Source organism: Hemiscyllium ocellatum, chromosome 8 (assembly GCF_020745735.1).
Source record: "Hemiscyllium ocellatum isolate sHemOce1 chromosome 8, sHemOce1.pat.X.cur, whole genome shotgun sequence".
Lineage (NCBI taxonomy): Eukaryota > Metazoa > Chordata > Chondrichthyes > Orectolobiformes > Hemiscylliidae > Hemiscyllium > Hemiscyllium ocellatum.
The window spans coordinates 74,102,377-74,129,256 of NC_083408.1; positions in this window are offsets into that span (position 1 = coordinate 74,102,377).

Genomic DNA, 26,880 nt, shown 5'->3' on the forward strand with positions numbered 1-26,880 from the left:
TACACAAGTTCATCAATTTTAGACCAATTGTTTCTTTGTGAAATTTGTAATAATCTCAGGGAGAATTTCACAGAGTCAGAGAAACAGAAAGTTCAAGGGACGTGCAGATCTACAAGATATAATGGAGGAAGAAATAAGTTAGGAAATGATTTACATGAGGACATAAGAATTTTAAATTGGAAGTATTGAGATGCAACGAGCCAATGGGACCAGGGAGACTTGTTGTATGTTGGATGAGCTAAAGTTTACAGTTTGTTTTATTAGTTTAAACACTTCTGACACTGGTAGCAAGGCAGGCATTTATTGCAGTGTGCATAAAGACATATCTCTGGAGTAGGCACTGTTCCTAACTAGGCTTCATTAGGAAAAAGGATCACATAAAGTTCCAGTTTTATGCTTTTATCATCTATCTATCTTTAGCATGATTAATGTGTCCCAGTTAAAATACTTTGTTCCATTTCACGTGGTCTTTAATTAAATATATTCTAACTATGCCCAAGTGCCTCATAATAGCATTTAAGTGTATTCTGTTCAAAGCTCATGTCACAGTTTTAACTTTGGTCTGTGGCACTACTTACTCATGGTTCCATGCACTACAATTTACATTAAAGCCTGATTTGTTAAGCATTTACAAAGTACAGTATGTCCTGGAAACACATCTGATTTTTATTAGCTAGGCCCAATATGTTTTATGGACAATTATTCTGAATAGACAAAGATTATTATGGGGATAGTACTACAGAGACTAACCCTATTCTGACCTTGATGAAGTCCTCATTGTCATTCCAAAAGAAGAAAAGACCCTCCTCCTGAGAGAATTTAATTCCAAATTTGCCCTTGAATCCAGTGTTAAAAATGAAATCATTGGGAAAAACAAGATTCAATCTGGGATCAGTTACATGTAGGATAGGTCAACAACTTGTTCAATTATAATGAAAATACACTTAATATCAAGGCATTGCAAGGTCCAAAAATCCATGATGAAGAAAATCAATAACCCAGCCCTACAGCAACTCATACATAAAAACAGAAATTGCTGGAATAGCTCAGCAGGTCTGGCAACATATGTTGAGAGAAATCAAAGTTAACATTTCTAGTCCAGTGATCGTTCCTCAGAGGGGTTCTGAGGAAGAGTCACTGAACCTGAGACATTATCCCTGATTTCTCTCCACAGATGCTGCCAGACCTGCTGAGTTTTCCCAGCAAATTCTGTCTGTGTTTCTGATTGACCGCATCTGCAGTTCTTTCCGTTTCTACAACAGCTTCATGTTTGATCTGGAATATTGTCACACATCTGGCTTAATTCCAGAACAATGGGATTAAAAGAAGTCAAATGCAGCAGGCTCCTCTGTACAGACCACAATGTTTGAGAATCCTCATCACAAGGACTGTTTTCACAAACATAATGTAGAAACATGTGACTTCCTGGAACAAAAACAAGAAGTTTTCATTAACTGGTAGGACAACCCTAGGTTCTACTTTAAGAAGGCAGCACTGCACAAGTACAACACTGATGCCCAAAGATAATTTAGAAAGATAAATTAATGCAGTGGTACAGAAAAACAGAAATATTTAATAGCATGCTAACCATCATGACATGCAAATTGTTTTTGAGGCCATCAGAGCCATCCTCAGTTAGGTCAAGTGGGTAAAATCGTCTTTACTGACAGGATAATGTGTCTCTTCTTATGGTTGACATTATCATTTACCAATGTTGGAAAGAACATTTTGGACAACTCCTTAACTGTGAACACAAAGAGGCAGCTGATACCCTCCTAGCTAAGCTCCACTATTCCATGGTTGGATCTGTGAATGAATCTCAGCTAAAAAGAAAGCTGCAACAATCAACTAAATTGATACAAAGATAACAAGGTGTATCACCTGATGGTGCTTCAGCTGAGATCTTCAAATCTTGAGGACTTTTGCTCACATTAAGACTCCATGAACTCATCTCTGGATTTGGGAGAGGAAAGAGTTCCTTCTGAGTTCAGACATGTAACAATAGTAATCATTTTCAAGAAAGAAGATAAATCACACTGTGGAAATTCTTCATGCATTTTTCTCACATGTACAGTGGAAAAAATTCTGATTCACCTATTTTCTGTGGTTGAGGAAATTTTCATAGTCAGAAATTGTGCCTTTAGGAATTTCAGAGGGAACTTAATGCTAGATGAATCTGAGAAAGATGTCGAGAACAACACAAGAATGCTTCCTTTCATTCATTGACCTCATCCAGTCTTTTGATTCAGAAAATCATGAGGCTCTGTGGATCGTGTCCAAAGATCTGGATGTCTAGGAAACCTCACCATAGTGCTATCATTGCTTCATGATGATGTTACTGCCTTTGTGTCTGGAAGCTATGAAGCAAAATATGAACTGAGTTCAAGCAACTTTAAGCCAAGTGTTATTTATAATCCACCTAACAGTCCACATTTACCTCATGAAAAATTAACTTCCTCTAGTGTCAGCCTGGATCTCAATGCCTTGTAGGACATCCTGGACCATATCACCAAAGACCTGTAGGTCAAAATGTGGCTTATTCAGTAACATGAAGACCCATGGCAGAAACCAGTGATGTTAAGTAGACATTACCCATAAATAGTAGGACTGTCAATGATCAAGATTATAGCGATAAATGAAGGTAACTCCTCTAAGGCAGGTTGACAGGGCTCATTAAACATTCTTTAGTCATTTGATGTAGCAAACATGATTCTTAATGGAACAGTGACAAAAACATAAATCTGGTTGAATCTTTGATTAATTGTTGTTTTATAGATATATGTAGAGATATATCAAAAAGTGAGAATCAAATAAAAGGATTCTGAATTTCACAGAACCTATCTCCATATTAATATTAAAACCTAACTTCCACTTTAATCTTAATATTTCACAGGATGAACAGCTGAAATATCTATTAACAAGGTATTTTTAAAAAAGAATAGCTAAATGAGAATCAGCTGGATACAGTAACAAAAGTTTTAAAATATCAGATCCACCTCAATATAGAGACAGGTGAGCCATGTCTGAAGCATATAACCTGAAAAATAGTACCGTTTAGCAACACTCCACAGTCTCAGAATATTAGGTGCATAATTATATAAAAAAATGTAGGATAATTAAAGTTGGGATCAAATACATTAGGCTTAATTTCTTTATTTATAATCTCTTGAAAACTGCAAACTGAATAAACTGGTCTAAAGGCAAATAAGTTTAATTTCCCTCACCATCAAAAGAGATGATTCCATTTTGAGGGGGTGCCTATCTGGTCTGTAATTCACCATAGATGGGGGAGAGAAAAGTGGTTAAAGTTAAGGGTCATCACTCTATATCAAGCATGGCTAACCAGGAATCTTATTTGCTCTTTCTCCCTGCTGTAGACATTTTGGAAAGTTTGGAAAGTTAATTATCAATCTGTTTGCATCATGAACATTCCTTCTGTAGTAAGCAAGTCCTGATTGGATTTAAACTTGAATTATCTGGCTTAGAGATGCCTGCCTTATATCTCAATTGAAACAAATGAAATACATCTGCAGCAAGAAGATGTAAATGATTTGGTTACATGTTTAAACATGCAACTATAGAGTTGCAGCAACACACTGTTTTTCATCTAGTCCTTGTGAAATGCTGTTAATATCTAATTATTTACAATTTTATAATGTCATTTACAGGCACTGTTGACTAGAACAGATATAGCAATTGGTCTTAACTTCTGTATCATTAGAGTCAGAAGATAACAGTTCAAGGCAAAGAGGAGATGATCATATTATGTAAATCCATGATTAAAAGATTGAAAAGGACAAACTCCAATGAGTAAAAACCAGACAAATATTCAAAGCTTCTGATTTCAGCTAAAAATAAAAACCTGTATTGTTATCATTTTGAACACTAATTACATTTCATTGTGCAAAATAATGTTGCGGTTCAACGATAATTTGGACTGAATACAAACAGCCATGATAGTGTTTACATTCACTAAAAATCATTAGAATATTTCAATAGAATGTGGTTGTTACTTCTGTCGAAGATGGTAGTTGTTTTGACAGGACCTGGGAAATGTGCTCAGTGCCAAATAGATTTGGAGATGGACAAGGGAGTCAAGGACACATGGAGGTTGGGAGGTGGTAAATTCCTATGGAAATAATGATAATAGTAATAGAAATCATATGGCTTTTGAGGAGAAAGTAGTGTGGTGAAAGTAAGACTGTGTGAGCGAACATGAGAGCAAATCCATTCAGTTGACTTATTGGATTCTTCTTGATGCATTTTGAACTGCATTTATATTGTAGCTGATATCTGAGTTTTGAAATATCAAGATAATTAGATTGTTCAATAGTGAAGCTTTCCTACAGATGTATCACAGTTCAGTCATGTTTTAAGGACCTTATCACCTCAATCAGGATTGTCAATTAAACTGTTGAATTATGGGTAATATTACTAATGCTTTCTATGAACTGTGGTGCAATTCATCAAACTTAGTTCAAGTGAATATCATTTTACAGTGTCAATGTTCAGTACAGTTAAATGTAGCATGTTTGGGGCAAAAGATAATTTTGAACTGGGAAAATATCAACACTAAAAGCAAATATAACTTTGTTTTGCCAGTGGAGTTGATGTAATTGAAATGTTAATTTTTACAGTTTTAATAAAACCATATTAAAGTATGAACAAACCCTCTGATGTGATTTTAAAAAAAATACAATTCAGGCTTTAACTGTTGCACAGACCCCGGATGCTTTTAAATCAACAAACTCTTAAAGTGTGATTAAACAATAGTGACTACTAAGAAACATTGCTACAGTTAGAAAAGTTTTTTTTTAAAAAATCAGATCCACCTCAATATGGAGTCAGGTGAGCCATGACTGCAACATATAACCTGAAAAATAGTACCATTTTGCAACACTCTACAGATACTGAGAATATTAGGCTTAAAAAATTGTAGGACAATTAATGCTATTTAAGTTTTATATCATATCTTCAGCAGTATAAGTTCCCTTGAAATATAAAGTACACATGTGCAATTCTCTGCACAGCGAACACCTGAGTCCAAGCCAAGAATTTAAGATAAAAATCTGAAGACAGATGCCATCACACAGAAAGAAGCAGCGATTTAAAGGCAAGTTTATTCATGACTCTACATATCCCGAAATGTTAGACAACCAGCATGAGAGCAAGCCAACACTTCAGCTAGGGATTGATCATAGGATGAGGAAGAGAAATAATTGTTGACTAAAAAGCAAAAAATTGAATAAGTTAAAAACTGCTTCAAATGCTGAAGATGTAATCAATTTTTTTTTAAATGAGAAACTATCCTGGAAGCTTTTTTATTGGTGATTGTTTGCTGAGATAGATTTCCTGAAAGATTGTTTGGATAGAACTATCTATTAGATCTCGTATTTAGTTTGGAATTTCTGTTGGCATCTTCCAAGCGTCTGTAGTAAATTAGTTTGGTGGTTTCCTATAGAATCCCCAAGTGAGTATATTAGAAATTGTAAACTCATTAAGAATCTTACCAGCTACCATGGTGTGTAAAAATGTGTAATGTCATTGTAAAAATGGCTGTACCTAAACTGAGCTAACAGAACAAAGAAAAGTATAGCACAGAACATGGCCTTTGGCCGAAGATGTTGTGCAGAGGATTATTCGTAATCTTAAATGAAATAACCTAACCTATGCACCTCTCAATTCACTGCTGTCCATGTGCAAGTCCAGCAGGCACTTAAATGTATCTAATGACTCTGCTTCCACCACCACCGCTGGCAACATATTCCATGCATTCACAACTCTCTGCGTAAAAAACCTACCTCTGATGTCTTCACTATATCTTCCTCCTAATATCTTAAAACTATGACCCCTCGTGCCAGTCAATCCTGTCCTGGGGAAAAGTCTTTGGCTATTGGCTCTATCCATGTCTCTCATTACCTTGCTACCTCAATCAGGTCACCTCTCTTTCTCCTTCTCTCCAGAGAGAAAAGTCCGAACTTAGTCAATCTCTCTTCTTAAGACAAGCCCTCCAGACCATGCAGCATCCTGGCAAACCTTCTTTGCACCCTTTCTAAAGATACCTTATCTTTCCTATAATAGAACTGAACACAATATTCCAAATATAGTCTCACCAGGATCTTGTAGAGCTGCAGCAAAACCTCTTGGCTCTGAAACTCGATCCCCCTCTAATGAAATCCAGAACACCATATGCTTTCTTAACAACCCTATCCACTTGGGTGGCAACTTTGAGGGATCCATGCACTTGAACACCAAGATCCCTCTCTTCCTCGACACTACTAAAAATCCTGTCTTTAATCCTATATTCAGCATTCAAGTTTGACCTTCCAAAATGCATCACTTCACATTTATCAAGGTTGAACTCTATCTGCCATTTCTCAGCCCAGCTCTGCATCCTGTCTATGTTGTGCTGCAGCTTGCAATACCCCTCAATACTATCAATGGCACCTCCAATCTTTGTGTCATCGACAATTTACTAACCCACCCTTCAACTTCCTCATTCAAGTCATTTATAAAAACCACAAAGAGCAGAGGTCCAAGAACAGAGCCCTGTGGGACCCCACTCAGCACTCACCTCCAGGCAGAATACTTTTCATTCTCTGCCTTCTGTCAGCCAGCCAGTTCTGAATCCAGATAGCCAAATCCCTCTGTATCCCCTACTTCCTGACTTTATGAATGACCCTACCATGGGGAACCTTATCAAATGCCTTGCTGAAGCCCATATACACCACATCCACTGCTTGATCTTCGTCGACCTGTCTCGCCACCTTCTCAAAGAACTCAATAAGGTTTGTGAGGCATGATGTGCCCCTCACAAAGCCATGCTGACTGCCTTTAATCAATCTATGTTTTTCCAAATAGTTATAAATCCAATCCCTCAGAATTCTTTCGAAAACTTTTCTGACCACAGACGTAAGCCTGACTAGTTTGTAATTGCCAGGGATTTCCCTGTTACCCTTTTTGAAAAGAGGAACAACATTTGCCTCCCTCCAATTCTCTGATATGACTCCCGTGGAGAGTGAGGAAGCAAGATCTTTGCCAGCTGCTTAGCAACCTCCTTTCTTGCTTCCTGGAGGAACCTAGGATGAATCTGGTCTGGCTCTGGGGACTTATCAATCTTAATGTTTGCCAAAATTTCCAGCACATTAACTTCATCAATCTTGATCTGTTCAAGTCTGTTTCCCAGCTCAAGTTCTCATTCACAACAAGGTCCCTTTCCTTAGTGAAAACTGAAGCAAAAAAACTCATTCAGAGCTTCCCCTATCTGCTCAGACTCCACAACAAGTTCCCTACTCTATCTCTGACTGGTCCTACCTTCTCCCTGATCATTCTCTTATTTCTCACATATGAGTAAAGTGCCTTTGGGTTTTCCCTAATCCTTCCTGCCAAGCCTTTCTCGTGCCCTCTCCTGGCTCTCCTCAGTCCATTTCTGAGCTCCTTTGTAGTAAGCCTGCAATCCTCTAACGCTGTGTTAGATCCTTGTTTTCTCCATCTTATGTAAGCTACCTTCTTCCTTTTGATGAGAAGCTCCTCTGTTCTCGTCATCCAAGGTTCCTTAATCTTACCCCTTCCTACCTGTCTCAGATGATCAAATTTGTGCATCACTCGCAACAACAGCTCCTTCAATAGTCTCCACATGTCTGCTGTGCCCTTTCTGTGGAATAATTGCTCCCAATTGGTACTTCCCAACTCCTGTCTGATAGCATCATAATTTCTTTTTCCCCAATTAAGTATCTTCCCTTGGTAACTGCTCCTTTCCTTCTCCAAGGATATGGTAAATGTGAGGCAGTTGCGGTTACTGTCACTAAAGTGTTCTCCCACCATGAGGTTTGACACCTGTCCTGGCTCATTGCTGAGCACCAAATCCAAAATAGCCTCTCCCCTCCTCAGTCTGTCTACATATTGAGTAAAGAAACCCTCCTGAACACACCAGACAAAAACAGCTCCATCCAAACCATCTGCAGTAAGGAGGTTCCAGTCAATATTGGGAAAATTGAAGTCACCCATAACAACAACTCTGCTACACCTGCATTTTTCCAAACTCTGCCAGCCTATGAGTTCTTCAATCTCCCTACTGCTATAACGGGTCTGTAGCAAACCCCTAATGAGGTAGCTGCTCCCTTGCTGTTCATAACTTCCACCCATATTGACTCAGTAGACAAACCTTCTCAACAACCTCCATTTCTGTCGCTGTGATTCACTCTCTGATTTGCAATGCTAAACCCCCTCCTCTTTTTCCACCCTCCCTGGTCTTTTTAAACATTCTAAACCCTAGAACATCTAGCAACCATTCCTGCCCTGTGAAACCCACGTCTCTAATATGGCCACAACATCATAGTTCCTTCGCGTTAAAGCAGATACACTTCAACCGATCCTTTTGTTTCACATGTGACAAACCTCCCCAATAGATTCACTACATCCTGCCACTGCCCCATCTACACCCCTCTCAGACATGTAGCTCTGCTTCCACCCTACCCACGCCCCCCCCCCCACTGCTTGCCAAAGTAGGTTAAACGCTCCCGAACAACACAAACAAATCTCCCACCCAGGACATTTGTGCCCCTCCAGTTCAGGTGCAAACCATCCTTCGTGTATCACAAAATCTCCTGTCAATCCTTCTAACTATTGAAATCTCACACACTTAAAAACTTCCCGGCAGCCCTTGTTTTTCTCCACCCTCTCTCTTCATCACTCTGTTCAAAATGGAGGCCCGACTCTTGAGGTGAGTCCCTTTTTTAAGTGGGAGAAACTGACTGACCTGGCAGCCCACATTTCTCACTGCCCTCTCTCCTCACTGCTCTGTTCAACGTTGATCCAATCTTGGTGATGTTTTCTCTTTCTCAGTACTGCATGTAGACGGTAGCTATAAAAGTATTCAGCAATGCAGGAAATTTGCTCAATTTTGTGAGATGGTGGTGCTACTGTGGGTTCTTCCCAAATGGTTGTTTGACCCAATCAAAAGTTCCATGTTAAAAGGAAGGCACTGTTCTTACCATTTTTTCAACAATAATGTTTCATTTGGGTTATGTGGACTTTGGTAATCTGAAAAATATTATCTTTTCAGATTAATATTTCATAGATGTGGTTGTCTATGAACCTGCATTATGCTGCTCTCCACATGCATAGGTTACAGTAAACCTCTGTGGATAACTTATACAGACTTGATTTTTACTTTATAATTAGAGCAGCTCAGCTGATGTGGTGCACTGCTCTACTGCATACCAATAAATGTATATTTCAAACCACCTGGATTTATTTTCTGCTTTTAAGTTTTCTAACTAATGAATGACTCTATCAAAATATCGGTTAGGTCACAATGTATTGTGTGCACTTCTGGAGTGCACATAACAAGAGTGTGATAGCACTGCAAAGGGAGCAGGGGAGATTTATCTGGATGGTACCTGGCTTGGAGAATTTCAGTTATGAAGAGAGATTGGACATACTGAGGTTGTTTCCTTATAGCAGAAGAGATTGAGGGGACATGATTGAAATGTATAAAGTTATGAGGGGCATTGACAGGGTAGACAGGAAGGAACCTTTCCCCTTGATGAAGGGATCAATGACCGGGGGCATAGATTTACAGTAAGAGGCAGAAGGTTTAGAGGATATGTGAAGAATACCATTTTCATGCCGAAGGTAGTAGGAATCCGGAACTCATTGCTTGTGAAGGTGGTAGAGACATCTACCATCTTTACAAGGCATTTAAAAAGTATTTAAATGTACACTTGCAATGTCAAGGCATACAAGGCTATTTGCCAAGTGCTATCAAATGAGATTTGAATACTTGGGTAATTCCATTTGTCTGCTGTAGTTCTATTCTGACTCCAAATCTACTCTGTACAGACAAGCTTCTGGGTGACTTCCTGGAAATGTTGTAATTGGCTGAATTCCCTTTTGCGCTACACAGTTGCATAAATTTCCAAGAAAATCTTCTTCAAACGTAATTGGTAAAGGTGATTTTTGGAGTATTTTCAACTCACATGCTTTTCTAAGAAGTGTTGCAAAGAATGGAAGAGAGATCACAAACAATATGCTGTTATTGTTCAGACAGATCAACTTATGAGTCTTACCTGACTCACAAACTGTGATCTCTATCTGCAGGTTTTCTAAACTATAACAGAACACCTGAGCTCCCAGCTCACTGAATGTGCAATGCTGTTGCTGTTGTAATGAATGACTAACAATTCAAGATATATTTTTAAACAATACTAGGATAATATCTCTTAATAACAATGTCATCACCAACATAGTGTGATAGTTGAAGGAAGTAACTTCTATTCAGTTAAACATTTTCATATCAATGGTAGCTCAGTTGTAAAATACATCAGATGATCAATGCTGAACCAAATTTTTGACTACACTAGGATTGTGTTTCATGGCTTTCCTTGCAATTGGGAGAAAGTGAGAACTCTAGATGCTGGAGAGTCAGAGTCAAAAGGTGTGGTGCTGGAAAAGCACAGCGGGTCAGGCATCATCTGATGAGCAGAAGAGTTGATGTTTTGGGCATCAGCCCTTCATGGGCTTATGCCTGAAATGTCGACCCTCCTGCTGCTTGGATGCTGCCTGATCTGCCATGCTTTTCCAGCACCACACCCTTTGACTCTTTCCTTGCTATTGGCAAAAAATCCAAATATTTGGAAAAAATGGGACGATGAGTTAAGTTATGAGTGCTAGTACATCATGTAGAATGGTATTCCGTGAAGATTTCAATTCATTTTTTGAAGGTGCATTTAAACGGTTATTTAATGACTGTGGATGAAGATCATATGATTGATTGCACTGCATCCTTTAACATAGACTGTGAACTGCATTTGAGTTAAGAATAATGGAAGATGGAAAGTCTCTTTATGGTGCATTAGCAATGTTGTTATGATGTGGAGTAGCTGAAGATCCGTTGAATAATTTATAGGCAATAAGTTGGCGAAATATGGAATAACATCACACTGGTCTGAAAATCCCGCTAGCACAGTATTTGGCAATATGTTGGTAAGATACTTACTGCAGTACAGCAACAATGTGCTAGTGTTTTGTCAGTTCAACAGTAGCACCAAACTGCTATGTTGTTTGCAAACAGTGCACAGACCACATAATGTAAAAAGAGTGGAGAAAACAATACAAGTATATTAATACTAATATTAATAAGAATATTAATAACAATATCATGACCTAAAAATGTTCATGTAACATATACAGATATGTTTATTTCCTGTCCGATTTCCATCTATTATCCTGGCGGTCTTGAATGCATTGATATAGATGTAATCAGGTTCATAATTGTTTGGGTCACTTGTACAATCAACAATCTAATGTTTGAACGTGGGGCTATCACATGTGATTTGATCCTTTCTTTAAACAGTACTTACAACCTTCAACATCTGTGTTGAGTAACAGGAATATATATTTATCCTTGGTAACTGAGACCAGTTACAGTGGAAATAAAAGGAAACAAAAAATAAGAATTAGAAATAAAAATATTAGAAATGCTCAGTTCTATAGGAATCCATAAAGAGACAAAAAAAAAAGCATTTCCTATCTGAACCCATTCATTGGAATATTGGCCTCCCAGTTTCTCATGCTGCAACATTGAGAGCTGATGGGCCTGTACTGTGCTGTAATGTTCTATAATGAACCATTCCTAGATGATGGCGTATATCACATCATTGTACATTCATTCTCTGAGCCAGTGCAGTTGTGAGATAAATACCAAATGTGTGTATCTCTGGTTACAATTATCTTGACCATTCATTTTAGCTTCTTTACTTCATATTGAATATTCTGTATTTTGATTGAAGTGTGAAGGATATTTTGAAAGTATTTTACTCTGCATATACTCTGCCTCTCGGTCTCTGTTAGCTAATTAAAGGATTCTGGCTGCTAGATCATAAACAGACATCAGTGGATGTTTTTATACATGGGATGTAAATGAAATCTCATTTATTTGATTTGAAACACTGACACTTTGGTATGTCATTGACTGTGACATCAACATATTTTCAACTGTGCTTTTTGTCCTTCAACTGTGCTTTTTGTCCTCATCAAGGTGAAGGGTTTCAGGTAGTGGGAATGGAATTCTTTTGCTAAACCTTTCAGTCAGAACCTGTACCAAGTATTGCTAAACCAAACTAAATTTTAGATTTATGATCTATTTACTCTTGTATCCAAATTCAGAAAAGGGTACTTAGTGCACTGAATTTAAGGGAAGGTGATGGTCTAGCGGTATTATCACTGGACTGTTAATCCAGAGATCCAAGTAATGCTCGAGGGATCTGTGTTTGATGCCCACCACTGCAGATGGTGGAATTTGAATTCAGTAAAACTCTGGAATTAAGAATTTAATGATAACCAGGAAACCATTCCCGATTGTTGGAAAAAAAATCCATCTGCCTCAATTATGTCCTTTAGGGATGGCATCTTCTGTCCTTACACAGTCTGGTCTATATTTGACTCCAGAGCCACAACAATGTAGTTGATGTTTAACTGCCCTCTGAGCAATTCAGGATGGTTAATATCTGCTGTCCATTAAAAAAAATCCCAAAGCAGCAATTCTTATTGCCTTTAGAGAGGTTCCCAGTTAATGTAAAATATAGATGTTTCAGCATTGCTGAGCTGATCACTCTTACAGTTTCATGCCCACAAACTTTGAGCAAAGATAAAACATTCAATCAGATTAGCATGGGTAGCATTCAAATCTAAGCATAATCATCGAGGAAATAGCTAACTATCTATAGCACCCTTTAACATATTTATTTACCAGGCTCTGTTTTGGTATTTGTTACCATGATCACAGCTTTCTATCTGTACTAAAGGATTGCAGTTGTGGAGCAAAAGTATATTTTAAAGTATTGTCCCACTAATTATCTCTATTACAATAATATACAATAACTCAGACAAAAACTTAAGTTATTTTGAAAAGGATCTTTTGCATTGACCATGTCCAGGTTCAGTGAAAACCTGTCCTTTAGAGTAAACTGATGCTTTTTTGAGTAAATGAAGAAACTAACTCTAACTCATCAATCTGGATTTCTGTCCCTCTGAGTATCTTTGCATTTTGGTAGATTTATTAAAATGTCTGTAGTCTGATCAAATCTTGGTGCTTTCTGAAATTCTTCCAGTATTCTTTGGATATTTGTGATCCATTTAAATGTGATTAATCCCAAAGATATCATGAACAACAGCACCTTAATACAACAAGAGGCTGCTTGATAACATTCCGCGTTATTCTTTTGCAGGTTACATTCGATACACTTTCTACATCCCCCTGTGTCGCTTAACAAGATAGCATCAAACATGGATAATTAAAGCATTGTCGGATGATGAAGGGGTTCTAGCTGCTTAAATATCTTCAGTTTATGACACTAGCTACTATGAAATTCAAGAAACTGAAGCTTCACATCAATGTTTTGCTTCACAACGGGTAGGCAGGATTATGGAGTAATTACCATTAACATAACAAAGATAACGTTTTTCACAGTTGGTCAGAAAATAAACTGTCTAATCCCACATAATTTTATCTGTATCACTAATTCACTGTGATTGAATAGGTGAAGTACTTCTGTTGTATAGTTTTATGGGAGTGTTAGTGGTACCTTCATGTTTGAATAAATAACTTCAATATTTATTGACACAGTATATCCATGTCTTGGATTATTATTACACATTCAATTTCCCACACTTTTTAGAAGTTCAGCATTTATTTTGTAGGTCGGATTAAATGAAAGCATGAATAAAGTAATGGAGAAATTGTTGGGAGAAAGGCAAGCTGGGATCACAATTAGTACATCAGATCTGAATGGCAAATCCTGTGGATTGTATGTACTTAAACTGTAAAATTTCACCATCTTTAAAGATAATTTATTCACTCTGACAGCCATATAATCAAGCTACAACTTTTGCAAATTTATCAGTGTATTAAATAATAAATCACTGAAATTCTTTTAATTTGAATATCAGTAGACAAATTATTTCTGAGAAACTCAAGTAAATCAAATGATACTCATGAGACAATTGATTTACGCCACAAAAGGAGTTCCTTTGTAAATCTCTTCCCAACTGATGAAAAATGTTTTATTTGACTTCTTCCATTCACATGCTGCCTTATTGTTTGATCAGACTCAAGCTATAGGAAGGACATTATTAAACTGGAAAGGATGCAAAAAAGATTTACAAGGATGTTACTGAGACTGGATGGTTTGAGTTATAAGGAGAGGTTGGATAGGCTGGGATGTTTTTGCTGGGAGCGACAGAGCCTGTGGCGTGACCTTAGAGGTATATAAAATCATGAGGGGCATAGGTAAAGTGAATAGTCAAGGTCTTTTCTCTAGGGCAGGGAGTCCAAAGCTAGAGGGTATAGATTTAAGGTGAGAGGGGAAAGGTTCAAAAGGGACCTGAGGGGCAACATTTTCACACAGAAGGTTGTGCATATATGGAATGAACTGCTAACAGAAGTAGTAGAGGTGAGTACAATTCCAACCTTTAAAAGACAGGTACATGGATGGGAAAGACTTAGAGAGATATGGAGGCAAATGGGACTAGTTCAGTTTAGGAAACCTGGCTGCATGAACAAGTTGAGCCAAAGGGTCTGTTTCTGTATTGTATGACCCTATGACTCTAGTCGCCCAAACTAGCTAGCAGAATGCGAAGTTAAAATTTGAGAAGGAGGGAATGATGCCCCAAGGTAAATGTCAAGAAACACAATGACATTAGATTAGATTAGATTAGATTAGATTACTTACAGTGTGGAAACAGGCCCTTCGGTCCAACAAGTCCACACCAACCTGCCGAAGCGTATACCACCCTGACCCATACTCCTACATTTACCCCTTCACCTAACACTACGGGCAATTTAGCATGGCCAATTCACCTAACTTGCACATTTTTGGATTGTGGAAGGAAACTGGAGCACCTGGAGGACATGTGGATATCAGTTAGGGAAGTCTGAGCAAATTGGTCACTGCTGTAGTTCTTGTGTAGTGAAGTGAGCTGGCTTCTCCATGAAGAATTTCAATCAGAATTTGATCTAGGCATGTAGAACATCACCAAGGAAACAACTATAAACAATTTTGTTTTTCATTTGGGCGAGTTCCTTAAGTTTGGGCAGCTGGGGCAGCACTTGTATTCCTGAATAGAACACTCTGTCCAGTTAAGAAAAGAAAATGTGCTTTTAAGGTTAAAGCAGCAGAATCATACCGGAGATGATGATGAGAAAGCTGGAAAACAATAGCTCAAAGTAAGGATCATCAGTGAATTGCAAGAATAATCTGGGAACCTTGCACATACATATGGAGCCTCTGCTTTTCATAGATAGAAAGACTTATCTTTGGATAATTGTGTTTTTTCATACTTGGTTAAAATAAAGTCTTCAAATTGAGACAGAGGTAGCTCATTCCCTGCTGGCACAACCTCTGCTACAAGCTGGGGCCATGCTGGAACTTATGTTGAGCTGCATCTCCCACTTCCCCATCTGTGGTTGCCCCCTGATGGTGACCATGAAATCCTGATCTCTGAGGCTGTAACTCCCCATCTTCCCCGCTGGAAGATCTGCGTCCTGATTGGACAATGCCCAAAGTTGATGGACACTGACAGTTTTGATGGCCACTGTCACACATACTTTCACCAGCTACGCCATTGAAATCCAGCCCCTCCCCGGGGCCCCTCTTCAGTCTGCTTTAAGTGCAGCTACATGTCAGTGAGTAGAAATCACGAGAGATGCTTAACCCCAAAGTGCTGGCACCTCCTCCCCTCACAGCAACATGGTACAGCATCACCGCTTTAGCTTTCCTCTGAAGGCAAGCTGTTTCAGCTGATGGCTGTTGAATTCAGCCCTGAACTGTGGCCCTGAAAAATCAGTGTTTTGACCCCATTGTGGTTCATGTGTGTTTTTTGCAAAGTTGGAAAGAGTAAATGAAAGTCCTGATCAATGATACTTTAAGTGCTTTAGTGCCTTGTCTTCACATCCTCTTGCCAGTCCCACAGACTTGCCTGTCCACCCTGGGAAAATCAATTCTTCTTGTGAAAATGTCTGGACTGCTACTCCCCTCTTCTTCAGTTCAAAGGCTGTTTGCAAAGCATTTTGAAAACCATAGTCATAGTTGCACTAAACCCGAGAGTTGTGTGATTTTTAACTTCCTTTAAGTTGTTTTACAGCTCTACCTAATATTATAAGTCAGTCAGTATAATATCACAGATATAATAATATCACATTGAGATTATCAAGTCTCTGTTACCTTCCTGGAAGGATTGTAATGTGGAAGATTTTTTAAAAATAAATTGGATGCTGCTTTGGAATTCAATATGCCAGTGAAAGCTCTTTGTTAAAAACGTAAAGCTGAAGATGCATCTAACATCAACAAGGGCACCCGGTGCTTTTCAGTTTAGTACTGATTGGTTTCTTATGATTATTACATCCATTGTACTATTGTTTGCTATTTCCTGGAGTTCTACAAAGTTGCTATGGGGATTGCAGTTGGCAAGTGCTGTAAAACATTATTCTGAATTAATATTTCTGCGCAAACCCATTGCTCCCAGACATTGGTATATTAATAGTTACTTTTGTCACCATGGCAAATGGGTTTTCTCTGTGTCTGAAGGGGTTTATTGATTAGCTTGTAAGTATTTCTATAGCCATGGTGATTTCTTTTAAATCATGGTTTGAGAGAAACCTGGAGAGAGAAGTCTGGAAAGATTACCTAGTGATGTTTTAGTTTATATTGGAGGAGTTTTACTGACAAAGAAAGTAAGCAGCAGTGCATTAGGTTCTGGTTTAGAATCTCAGTATTGGGTTTTTCCTTTGGATTAGGGGAAACACACAAAGCATGGGTCTTTACAAGAGTCAAGATGTACTGTTGGCTGCATAAGCCTCTAAGCAGACAACGTGTGAGCAGTATGAAAGGAAGCAGTGGGCTCCGTATGAAAGGATGGATGTGCTGGTGTTGGAGGATGTCCAGAGGAGGTTTACAAGAATGATCTTGGGAAGCTTGCTACATGAGAAGTGGTTGAGAGGTCTGGGTCTGGAGTCTAGAGGATAAGATGGGATCTCATTGAAACTTACAGAATACTGAGATGTGGAGAAGATGTTTCCACTAATAGGAGAGACTTGGACCCAAGGGCACGACCTCAGAAGAAAAGGGACGAGACTTTAGAATTGAAATAAGGAAGTATTTCTTTAACTAGAGGGTGGTTAATCTGTGAAACTCTTTCCCATAGGGGGCTATGGAGAACATGTCATTGATATATTTAAGGTAAAGATAGATAGGTTATTGATTGATTAGAGGATCAAGGATTATGGGGAGAATTTGGGACAATGGAATTGAGAAATATATCAGCCATAATTGGTGGAGCCGACTCAATGGGCTCCTATATCTTATGCTCCTATATCTTATGGTCTAGTTTCATTGTTTCAGTTTGTCAGTTCTGCATGGTTTTTGACTGAATCTGGATGTGTAAGGCAGTTGATCCTGAGAAAAGGAGAAGATACTTTCGAATTATAGGTTAGATAAGTTAAAGAAGTTTCGTGAACGTTCCGTACCAGAAATGTTTGCTTAAAACCATGAAGTGTTTATTTTAAGATGAGAACATTTAAGCTCGGGTGTGTGAAGGCTCCAGGGAGATATCAGAATCTTGGGAGTTGAAGGTACAATTAAATTGAACCCTATGCATGTGATAAGGACAACATTCCCTTGGGTGTGACTTCTGTAAAGGCAAGCCTTTGGTATTAATTGCATTTCAAATAATTTGAATCCATGTTAAATACGTGTAGTTTGGTTTATTCTAATCTATTTTCATTTTTTTTGCATCGTAAACTTTTTGTTTTCTTGTCAAAACCAAGTCTGCAACATTGAACACTAATGCTACAGTAAGAGGTGACCAAAACTAATAATTAAAACCAAATCATTAAACCAGATCATTAAAACGAAAAGAAAATCTATCATGCCAGATTTCAGTCTGTGATCTCACTTGAGCAGCACAAAACTGAAATTATAACACCTTCTGTTTATCAATTTTTTATATGAAAAGCAGGTCTTGACCTCAATTTTCATCTCAGCTCCAGCCTTTCTGTTGAATGAAGGCACACAGTGTTTCTCTCTCTCTCCTGTGGGTGCTCAGTTTCTGATCACACTCCCTATATCCTTCCTTCTGAGTTGGTTCGGTTGACTAAGGAAGGGTTGCTTCTTTGGAAACAATGGATGAGTTCAGGATCCTCAGCCTGTGTGGCTGCCTATTTGTCCCATCACGGAATGTTCCTCGAAGGGGGCATTCTTATTGGGAAAGGGGTGAAGTATTTGAATTCAAGGAGAATTATTTCACAAAGGTTTTGCAAATGGGTTTTTATTTTACGTTCCCCATACCCACTAGTCAAAAGTAAACTCCTTAAGCCTTTCAAATGCCAGGTATGTCAAGACAGAATATTTCCTGAGGATACAGAATTTCTCATAGTACACCTCCAGCGCTAACTGATAAGCACTTAAGATAGCCTTTCTTTCCCCTGCTTCATAATCAGTGGTAGACTTTTTCATTTGTCTGTTTATGTTTCTCTGACTCTGTGCAGGTGTGACATTCTATGTGTCCACACAGAACTCTACAAGACAGTGACTGAAGTTACATCCAAAGTTATGTTTTGGCTGCAGCAGTCCTCCTTTAAAAAACACATGAAGGAATTATAAATTAGTGATGACTACAAGTACTTTGGAGTTCTCTCTGTTAACAAGACAACTGAGAAGATTATTTTTGAGTTGCCCTGATACCGTTTAAAGCTATCATTCCTACTTGAGTGCTAATTTAAAAAGTGAATAAAACAACTCGAACAATTAAAATTGCACTAAGTGGGTTTTCAGGAACTCCTGATCTATTGTGATTTACGTAAAACAGCAATACCTATTTAAATGTAATGCAGATGGCTTACTTTCACTCCTCTTCTACAAGCTACATTCAGCAGGTCGTATGGCTATCAAGGCCAGGAGCTAGCATCCTCCCATAATAGCCATAAAATGCCTCATTTCATTTAGGCTCTGCACAATATTATCCCTTTTAGGTTTCCTAGCCCCAGCACAAAATTCGGAAAGCACAAAGGAAATAAATATTAAATATGTTACATGCAGAGAAAAAAATCCTCTGTGCCTTCAATTGTCTAAGGACAAGAACATGTTCCCAGGAAATAATTAGCTAATGATAACATAGCTTCCCTTGAAAAAAAATATACTGTTCTTCAAATTTCTGATAGAGTGATGGTCAACTGATAAACTTGGTTTGTTCCCTTCCATTCACCCAACCAGAAAAAGTCAAAGAAGATGTCCATTATATTGGAGAAACTAAACAGATCTCATTAATTTTAAAGAATCTATTTGATTGAAAGAGATATCCATTCCATCTAAATCAAATGAAATCATTCTGCACTTGTTAGATTAATCAAGAAATCTAATTAGACGGTTTGGTAATTTATTTATTTAACCTTTGATCGCTCTAATAATTTAAAGTGAATCCAAAAGGCAACAGGGTGAATGTTATGTATTCACAATGTGTCACCAACATTGAATACTCAAAACAGTTATGGAGTTTTCTGTCTGAATGATCAGACAGATTCTTTTGACAGCTGATTAACAGTGTAATAAAATTCTACCCTCACAGAACATGCTGTGAATTTACACCTTCATCATCTAAAATTCAAATTCATTATCAACATTGACTGAGATTTATTAAATTGCTTTAGGTGCATTACAGAAGCCTGGCATGTACTCAGGGGACTGGTGTGTGAACACTGTGTTGATGGAATGGCATTTCCTTAAAATATTGAAAGAACTGATGGATTCACCCTTCAGGCTAGAAAAACAGGTATTTTGTTAGAAGATTCTTATTATATTTTTTTTAAATCAGGAGAACTAAAGATTGATTATTCAACTTTTTGATTTGTATGCATGTAACAGGAACAAATAATTGATCTTACATTTAAATATTTGCATAGTTTATCTTTAAAGCTTAATCCTAACCTTGCTCATTGTTCGCTATTTTTTCCAAGGCATTCTATAATAGGCATTAGATCCCTAAATTATGGGCATGCAGATTGGATATAGATCAAACTTACTAAACTGGCATGTCTTCTGACCATTTTGGACCTGAAAGCAAAGGTATTTCAGCCACACTTCTTAAGATTTGCATGTGTGAAAAAGACAGTTCTCAGATAATGCGCATTCCGGCAGCGCAATTTGTTTATAACGTTGCTGAGGAATTAAGGAATAGTATTTTCAAGAGTTCTTGCCTCTGTTCACAACAGTGCAGTACCAGCGCGCGCCCTTTGTTATGTGCATGCGCTGATGTCCGTGCCATTCTGCGCATGTGCGATGTCAGCGCTGGGCTTAGTGCCGTTCTCCATATGTGCTGATGTCAGCTGTGAACAGAGCAGCTCTCTGTGAGAGTTACCGTAGAGGGAGCAGCTCTCTGTGAGAGGCACCATAGAGGGAGCAGCTCTCTGTGAGAGGTACTATAGAGAGAGCAGCTCTGTGAGAGGCACCATAGAGGGAGCAGCTCTCTGTGAGAGTTACTACAGAGGGAGCAGCTCTGTGAGAGGTACTATAGAGGGAGCAGCTCTCTGTGAGAGTTACCATAGAGGGAGCAGCTCTCTGTGAGAGTTACCATAGAGGGAGCAGCTCTCTGTGAGAGGTACTGTAGAGGCAGCAGTCTCTGTGAGAGGTACTGTAGAGGCAGCAGTCTCTGTGAGAGGTACCATAGAGGGAGCAGCTCTCTGTGAGAGGGTGCAGCTCTGTGAGAGGTACCATAGAGGGAGCAGCTCTCTGTGAGAGTTACTACAGAGAGAGCAGCTCTCTGTGAGAGGGTGCAGCTCTGTGAGAGGTACCATGGAGGGAGTAGCTCTCTGTGTGAGGTACTATAGAGAGAGCAGTCTCTGTGTGAGAGGGAGCAGCTCTCTGTGTGAGGTCCTATAGAGAGAGCAGTCTCTGTGTGAGGTACTATAGAGAGAGCAGTCTCTGTGAGAGGTAATATAGAGGGAGCAGCTCTCTGTGAGAGTTTTTTTTTATTTCAAAATATACTTTATTCATAGAAATAAATCTTTGGTACCTGTACGATTTGTCATGTCGTTCATAGATATATACATTGCATGTCTTAACATTACAAAGAACAAATTGAATTAATCGAATTTACAGTTATCCTATTTACAGTTCCCTTTATTAACCATCCAGTCTCTTATTATTTAGCTGTGGCATCAGCGGAACCCACCTAGTGAGTGGGTACCCTGTTATACGGTAGCAAAGGAACCTTCTTTAATCTCCAGTTTATGGGGTTAACATTGTCCATTTGACTGTCCTGTCTCTGGGGTAGCTGTCTGCATCCCCATGGGGAGCACGAACTGCTGGACCTTCGTTGGGCTGAGGTAGCTATCCAGCTCCTCACTGGGGTCAGTTACCCGCTCTGGTGTCATTGAGCCAAGGCAAGGGTCCGCACCGTCCAGTTCTGTGTCTGACAATGGCACTGTCAGAGGATCACAGCTTTCAGTTACCTGTAGTTGTGGGGCAGTGGGTACCCCCTGGTTCTCACTGGGTGGAGGGTGGACTTCGGGGGGTCCATTGTTTCCTGGTTGGGAGGAAATGCCCTCCTCTTTATCTACGGCGCTTTTTCTCTTCTTCTGGTGGTGATGACCTTCTTTGCGCCCGTCCTTCCCATCTGAAGCGCTGGCCGTCTCTCCCTCGTGCAGCTGTCTTTTCCCCCTTTGCTGGGAGGCTTTGGGGGCCTGGCAGGATTTTCTCTTCCTGTTTCTAACAGGTATCCACTCCTCTGCCTTCTCGATTACCTCCTCCTCCATTGCTTCCATCTGCCCAGCTAGAGCTAGGATCAGCTGCTGTGCCTCTCCGCTGGCTGCTGCCTCCTCCACTCCAGCCTGTTCTTCTTTCTCGGTGCCACCAGTCTCCGTTTCCCTGCTGTCTGGGTGGACCTCGCTGGTCTTTGGGGATCCACGGCTCACATTGCCACCTCCAGCCGTCTGTGCGTAAGTGCCCCCACCCCCCCGTCCTGGGCAGGTCTTGTACATGTGGCCCGCCTCTCCACACAGGTTGCAGCTCTTTGCTTCCTGACAGTCCTTAGTTAGGCGACCCTCCTGTTTGCAATTCCTGCAGATAGTCACCTTACAATCCGCCACCATGTGTCCCGCCTTCCCGCAGGTTCGGCACACTTTCGGCTGCGCTGCATATGTCAGGCTCTCTATGAGAGGTACCATAGAGGGAGCAGCTTTCTGTGTGAGGTACTAAAGAGGGAGCAGCTTTCTGTGAGATGTACTGTATTGAAAGCAGCATTGAGAGATACATTGATCCTGTGAAAGGTACACTATTCCTAGATTATCCCTTTTTTTGAAAACGTGGAATGGCATAGTGACAAGAATGTTAGCAAGAAGCAATCTGGAGATAAAATTGTGGGTCGTGAACGCACAAGAAAAGTTATAGCACTCGAAGAGAAGCTCGATATTCTAAAGGTTTTGAGCGAAAGGAGGGAACATGTGTTTTATCTCACTTAACAGAAATGAGGGAGTCTACCTTATGCACCATGATGACCCTTTGTCCCTGCATTAACAATTCACTATGTTAAATTTATTTTTGTTTTGTTGATAAATATGACTTATGCCTTCATTCAGGCTGTGCTAGACTTTGTATTAGACTTTTGGGTGGTTTTTGAGCAATCATGAGTGATATTTTTTGCTCCTAACCCCATTTTTCCCATAGGCCCACTTATTTCTACTAAGCAATTTTCTATTAAGCAAAGTTTCACTGGCACACCACTAAGGCATTATAGAAGAACTACCTGAGTGTTATTAGTCTAGGGTTCACCTTGTAGAGCTAGCAATGAATCTTGGCTTTAGTTGTCATAATTTTTGTTCCCATGTTTTCGACTGACTAAATCTATTTTAATCAATTTATCATTGTATATAAAATTAATGCTTCATTTATCCAACTAGCCCAGTCAATGGACTCACATAGCAAATTTGTGGTTCTGAAATTCTCCACAGCATCTTACTTTACACTACAACAAGGACAATGAACTCTTTGAACAACTTCTAATGCAAAGAACATCTGTTAACTTCCCAAAAAAATGAGTTATGCCACAAAAATGTATTTTCCATTGCCAGATATATTTGACTATAACTAGCTTGAGATGAGCCTTTCTGACCTTTCAAATTCTGCCAGGCCCTCAAACTATGAGTGGATTTTTGATAATTTTGAACAGGTTTTCGAATTTTCATTATCATGAAAGTGGCCTTCAGTAAAATACAATCTTTGATTATATTTTTATTTAACAACTGGGAAAAAACAACAAATTTTCTTTTCAATGAAGAATGACTTAATACAGCTAAGCTGCTGATAAGGTACTTGCTTAAGTCAGAAAGCCATGGGAGTAATGAGATTTTGAGTATACAAGGGAGCAGAGTGTATCTTGCAGGAATTGATACCAATGATATGGAGTTAAGATTAGTTCACGATGAAACACAAGGAAGTCAGTAACTGTTTTAATACAGTGACTACCTTCAGGTCAACATAATGTGTAACATTAAGTATAATATTGCTATTTCAATACCATCTAAATGGCCAGACATCTTACATGGTTTAAATTTAAATCTCAAAACAAGATCATCTCAGGCAAGCCATTTCGAATGAAACCTGAAGTGCACTACTATTCCCTGCAGATATAATTGAATTGTACATTATGCTTCACAGCCAAGGCACTCTCATAAAAAAAAATAAAGCTGCAACTCTGGACAGAATTACTCAAATAGAGTCATTCACTTTATAATAATTATTGTGGATTCTAATCATAGAGACAAGTCATAGAATCATAGATCTTCACAGCAACAAAGATAGCCCTTCGGCCCATTGTGACTGTGGCAGTCAAAAATAATTATCTAATTTTGATTCTAATCCCACTTTCTAGCATTTGATCAATAGCCTTGTGTACTTTTGCATTTCAAGGGCACATCCAAACATTTTTTAAATGTTAGGAGGTTTTCTGTCTCTCCCACCCTTACAGGCAGTGAGATCCAGAATCCAGGTGAAAAAGTTTTTTCTCACATTTCCTCTAAACCTTCTGACCCTCAACTTAAATCCCTGCTCCTAGTCTTTGATCTCTCCATCCAGGGGGAAAAGTTTCTTCTGCTGTCCTAGCTGTGCTCCTCATCATTTGACATATTTCAATCATGTCTCCTCTCAATCTCCTCTGCTGTAAGGAAAACAACCTCAGTGTGTTAATCTCTCTTCATAACTGGGACTGTCCAGCCCTGGCAGCATCCTGGTAAAAATGTACCAAACAATCACAACAATGTGAAATACAACAAAGAAATCATATCCAAATGTCTCAATTTTAAAATTCCTATCCTTATATTCAGATTTCAATGTGGTTATTCCTCCCTAACTCTGAAATCTGTTCCAGTCCTACAATTGTCAAAAACCTCTGCTTTTTTCCAACTTGGACTCGTGCATGTTTCCATTTTAATCACATCAGTTTGAGTGGCCATACCTTCAACTGCTCCTCTAATGTTCTCCTAATAAAATATTCTTTGCAGCTCGCTTCAGTACCCTGACATTTCTAGTGCCTATGTGGTTTGAAATTGAATTTTATTTGTTATGTAAGGGCCTTCTGACATTGTGGTAGTCTCCACACCACTAAGCCAGGGGGCCTGGGTTCAAGTCCCAACTGCTCCAGAGGTGTGTAATAATGTCTCTGAATTGGTTGATTTAAAAAAAAAAGTTAATTTTAAACAAGTTATTGTAGATAATTGAGTTAAATTTGTCCCAATTCATTGTGATTTTTGTGCAGGAATGTTCTGAGAGTTAAATATACCGTGATGTGTTAGATAGATATTCTACAGTATGGAAACAGGTCCTTTGGCCCAACAAGTCCACACCGACCCTCCGAAGAGCAACCCACCCAGATCCATTCCCCATATTTACCCCTGACTAATACACCTAACATTATGGGCAATCTAGCATAGCCAATTCAATTGCACAGCTTTGGATTGTGGGAGGAAATCAGAGTACCCGGAGGAAACCCACGCAGACACAGGGAGAATGTGCAAACTCCACATAGTCACCCGAGGCTGGAATTGAACCCAGGTCCCTGGTGCTGTGAGGCAGCAGTGCTCACCACTGAGCCACAATGCCACCCCTGTTGCATCAGATTTTGGAGATATTCCTGACTTTCTAGCTTAAATGCTGTGTTAAACCAGAAGCACTGTGTTTGAAAATTTGAGTATAGTGTTTTCTGACTAAAGTTTGCATTGGTGGACCAATTAAGGAAGAGGTAAGTAGAAAGAAAAGGTAAAAGGTAACAATATGTGTGAAAGGAATGGACTGTTCTTTCTCTATGGTGTTTAATGTGGATGCCAGGCCATAGTCATTCACTCATTGTCTGGATATTGAAACATATTGGTGACCTCCCATGCCCAGTGTCTTCACGTGAATTTATGATTTCTGCCTTTAGGATATGAAAGCTTTAAAGGTGGGAATATCTCATGAGGGCACTGTGTGTCATTTTGTCCTGTGGAAAAAATTGCATCAATGTGAGGGGTGCTGGCCATTGAGCAACATGTGCCAAATAGCATGGGAGAGCAGAACTTGGAGAAATAGTGACATCATCCTTAAAAGAAAAGGAAGACAGAATTTTCAAGTTAAGTGTGTAAGTAATTGCTGTTCAGGGAGATGTGAGGCATGGAACAAGATTCATGGCACAGATGGTTCTTTTGTAGACATATTTTTGAGTTGTGTGATTAAAATGATTGATGAAGCTCTCTGACAGTAAAGTGAGTAAGCTGAGCATTGTTCTTTCCTTTTTATTACGTACTCTAACATGCAATTTGTACCCGTGATGAACCCAGTGGGTACGCAAATGAACTGGACTTGGAAGCCCTTGGGTAAGTGTCATGTTTACCAGGTATAATAACTGTGCAGTACACCATATGAAAATTCACCGATTGAGTCCATGACAACTTCTCAGTTTTTGATGTTTTAACATTTTTTTTTGAATTTAGGGTGAGGTTTAGGTTTAAACAGTCACACAGGAAGTATAGTTGTTCGTGGGTGAAACTCTCTCGGATGGCATTCCTTTCCCATCTTCGGGCCAGGTGTAGCGTGTTATGCCCATAGGTTTTCGCAAGGTTTGTAGCTCAGGTTGAGGTTTTTTTTTGAAGTTATCTAATAGGGCAAACTCAACTTTAACATGGATTTTTTGTGTGTAAGTGGTATATATCACATTGCTCAGGCAATTTTGGATCAGGATCTAACTGGGTGGTAATCTGTTGATGAGTTGTATCCAGACCGTTCCGTATCACCTGTCCTTCATGGAGAAGTTTATGAAGAAAAACGCCTTTGACCACAAGTCCATCAGGAAGTGGTCAGCACGTAGTGTCCTTGAGACCCTTCGGTAAAAGGAGAGGGTGGATCCTATCAAGCGGTTCCCTGAGCAGACTGTCAAAGCCATTTGGCAGAATGCCTCATCACCAGAACTTTCCAACAAGCATCAAGACGTGGCTTGGCTGGTGGTGAGAAAGGCTCTGCCTGTGAGATCCTTTATGGATGCCTGGACTCTCACCCACACCACACGCTGCCCTTGAAGTGGCTGCGGGAGGGACAAGACTGTTATACACCTACTTCTGGAATGTGCCTATGCAGAAGAAGTCTGGAGAGGAATGCAGTGATGTTTGTTGAGGTTCGTCCTGAGCAGAACCGTGATGAGGGACTCCGTGCTATATGGTCTGTTCCCTGGGACGCACACTGAGATGAACATCAACTGTGCCTGGAGGATCATCAACTTGGTGAAGGATGCTCTCTGGGCGGTCCGAAACCTGTTGATCTTCCAGCTGAAGGAGTTGACCCCGACAGAGTGTTGCGGACTGGCACA